The sequence below is a fragment of the Ceratotherium simum genome, chromosome 4, assembly GCF_057802395.1.
Source record: "Ceratotherium simum simum isolate JZ-2026a chromosome 4, ASM5780239v1, whole genome shotgun sequence".
In the NCBI taxonomy this organism is placed as follows: domain Eukaryota; kingdom Metazoa; phylum Chordata; class Mammalia; order Perissodactyla; family Rhinocerotidae; genus Ceratotherium; species Ceratotherium simum.
Window position 1 is genome coordinate 56,824,981 of NC_141903.1, and position 3,678 is coordinate 56,828,658.

Consider the following 3,678-nt stretch of genomic DNA (forward strand, 5'->3'; position numbering starts at 1 on the left):
CTAATTTAATTTATAACTTCAAAACAAATATCAACTCTAGTAAAAGTCTTTAATGGACATTAACATGCTAATTTTTAATTTTATGTTGAAGAGAATATTGCCAAGAAAGTAGAAGGATATTCTCTCCCAGGTCAAAACATACTATAATATAATAAAATAGGTTAGTGTTTGCTCAGAATCAGGATATTTTTTCTTTTGTTTTGTTCAAGTCATTTTGAGTTCCCTAGGACACAGGATCTGAGACAGAGTTTAGCCTGCAGGTTGTTTATTTGGGAATGCCCTTGAGATCAACACTAGAGGCAGAGGGGGGAATGAAGCAGCATTGGACAGAGGGAGAAGTTGACCTGTAATGCAGGCCCAACAACTGCCTCCGTCCACACTACGGAGAGTTCTGGAGCTAGGCTCTTCAGAGTTGTCCCAGCCTGGGCAGTGATGGCCTTTATACTCTCAATAGATTGGTCATTGTATGTAGACTCCCCAGATAGGGCATGCCTTTGGATGAGGCTGCTCTGTGAAGCCCAGGCAGTCTGTGAAGGGGCTGACATATGATGTTATCTGCTGACTCTCTGCAGCTGGAACAACGCATACTTCCTTGAAGTGGGGTCTAGAAGGCACATCATACTGTCCCCACAGAACTTCAGTGATGTATTTGTCAAAATTCTAGAATGTCCTTTCTTCTCCACCAGAAAGCATAAAAAACCTTGCCCCAGTGAAGGCTTTGTTCAAAGCGTCTCTCCTTAATACTTTTGACTTGTCATGCTTGTAGCTCATGTAGTGTTTTGAAATATTTAAACATATGGATATGTCAGAGAATAATCACAGTGGACTCCACTATGATAATCACCGCAGTCTCAATTTTTAAATTGCTTTATTTTATTCACAAAATTAGTATATGTTCAATGAAGAAAATTAGAAATGAAGCACAAAACAGAAAAGTCATCTCAAAAAAAGTAAAAATCTTTCATATACCCATTAAGAGGTAAATTTTTCTAGACTGGTTTCATGTGTTTATCATATTTCCCTATTTGTTAGCACTATAGGAAAATGTTATTGCATGTTAATAAATATTCTTATATAACATGTTTTTATCTTCTGTCCTGCCTATATTATAAAGAAATATGATATATTTAATTAACTCTGTAGTGTTAGGACTTTGTTTTATTTTCCTGTTATAAATTTACAAATAAAGTAAATAATTTTGTACATACATGTTTGCACATATGTTGGATTATTGTTTTATTTATGGGGAATGAATATTCTGTCCTTTCTCTTCTTTTAAGTGGTATGCTCAGGAATTGATTTATTTCTTATTTTAAGAGTAAAGCAAACTGGTGCAGCCACTATGGAAAACAGTATGGAGATTCCTCAAAAAATCAAGGATAGAACTACCATATGATCCAGCTATTCCACTGTTGGGTATTTATCCAAAGAACTTGAAAACACCAATTTGCAAAGGTACATGCACCCCTGTGTTCATTGCAGCGTTATTCACAATAGCTAAGACTTGGAAGCAACCTAAGTGCCCATCAAGGGACGAATGAATAAAGAAGATGTGGTATATATACACAATGGAATACTACTCAGCCATAAGAAACAATGAAATCCAGTCATTTGTGACAACATGGATGGACATTGAGGGTATAATGCAAAGTGAAATAAGTCAGAGGGAGAAGGTCAAATACCGTATGATTTCCTTCATTAAGTAGTAGATAATAACAACAATAAACAAACACATAGGGACAGAGATTGGATTGGTGGTTACCAGAGGGGAAGGGGGGAGGGAGGAGGGTGAAAGGGATAATTCGGTATATGTGTGTGGTGATGGGTTGTAATTAGTATTTTGGTGGTGAACATGATGTAGTCCATGCAGAAATAGAAGTACAATGATGTGCACCTGAAATTTTTACAATGTTATAAACCAATGTTACTGCAATAAACAAAAAATTTAAAAAAAAAAAAAGACAGATCACCAAAAAAAAAAAAAAAGAGTAAAGCACCCAAAATAGACTCGTACCCCACGGGAGAATAGTGAAGCTGTTCACAGGGTGAGAGCCAACCAGAGGTGTCATGGTCTGTGGACCCTTGGATGTCCATCAAAGACTCCAAGGGTAACAATGTGTGAACATTAAAGGTAAGAGCATGAAAATATGAAGAGAGAAATGAATCTCAATAAAGATGAATTTAATAATCAATTTTATGACTTTCTGGAAGGTACTTTCTTGAAATTTCCTTTTTTTTTATCATCACTTTGAGTAAATCAATGGGGAAAGAAAAAAAAAACAGAAAAGTTTATCCAGAGATTTTAAGATCTGCTTGAGTTCAGTGAGGACATTGGAACTGAGCAGAAGTAACTCACATACAAATTTATCTGGGAACAAAATTGGATACCAACATTTTGTGAAAGAAGTTTCTCTTTCAATGGAAAAGAAATTAGAAGAGTGACCTTATGGTCTAGAAGACCATGAGTTTTAAATATCTAAAAATCTAAAACAAACTCATCAAAAATTTAAACATCTGTGACTAAAGCAAGCAAAACAATAGTCTGGGATCATTAGGAATTTATTTTCCGAGAGGTCTTATCATTTGTTCTAACCCTAAGAAAATTGTCTGTCTTTGGATGACACGTACATTGTTAAAGCATGATGATTGTTAGTGTGATACAACTGAAGTTCCCTTGTACAGTTTTAAGGATGTTAAATGTTAAATGTTTTCTTTTGCACCAGCATAAAAGAAAGGAAAATGTTTCCATTTTCTTGCAATTATAGCAATACATGATTCAAAACTCCTTTTTCTTTATTCCTACTATTATTCCTCACATCTGGTATGGGTTAAACAACTTTAGGCCCCTGGCCTTTAACTCTGACTTGCTGAACAGAAAGCTGATAGCCCATTCTTCTCTGAATTCTACATTTATAGAAAGGAAAGAAAAATACCCAACTTCCACCAACATTTTACTAGTCTTTCCTCTTCTTTCCACTGACATGTCACATTTTTACTGATATTTACTTAAATTAACTATTGCATAGTTACACCACTGAGATGCTCTGAGTACTGATGTAACAGTCCTTCCTAGAGCAGGCGTATAAAATCAGTGGCATAGAAACAACTTCATAAACAAACATGAAGCTCAGACAGAGATAACTACCTTTATGTCTGAAGGAGAGCAGAACATATAACGGGATTTTTAAATTTGTTTCAACAAGTATCTATCAGTTTTACATAAACGTTGGTGATTATAGTGACTGTGTGTAACCTGTCCTCATGGAAATAATTTGAGTTGATAAAAATGGAAAGGTTCTGGGCCAGCTCTGTGGTTTAGCGGTTAAGTGCACGCGCTCCGCTACTGGGGGCCTGGGTTCAGATCCCGGGCACGCACCAACGCACTGCTTCTCCGGCCATGCTGAGGCTGCATCCCACATACAGCAACTAGAAGGATGTGCAACTATGACATACAACTATCTACTGGGGCTTTGGGGAAGAAAAAAAAGGAGGAGGATTGGCAATAGATGTTAGCTCAGAGCCGGTCTTCCTGAGCAAAAAGAGGAGGATCAGCATGGATGTTAGCTCAGGGCTGATCTTCCTCACACACACACACAAAAGAACAAATGGAAAGGTTCTGCCTTGATAATGATGAGACATAGTTTATAAAATGACATCACTATTCATTCAGAAACTTGG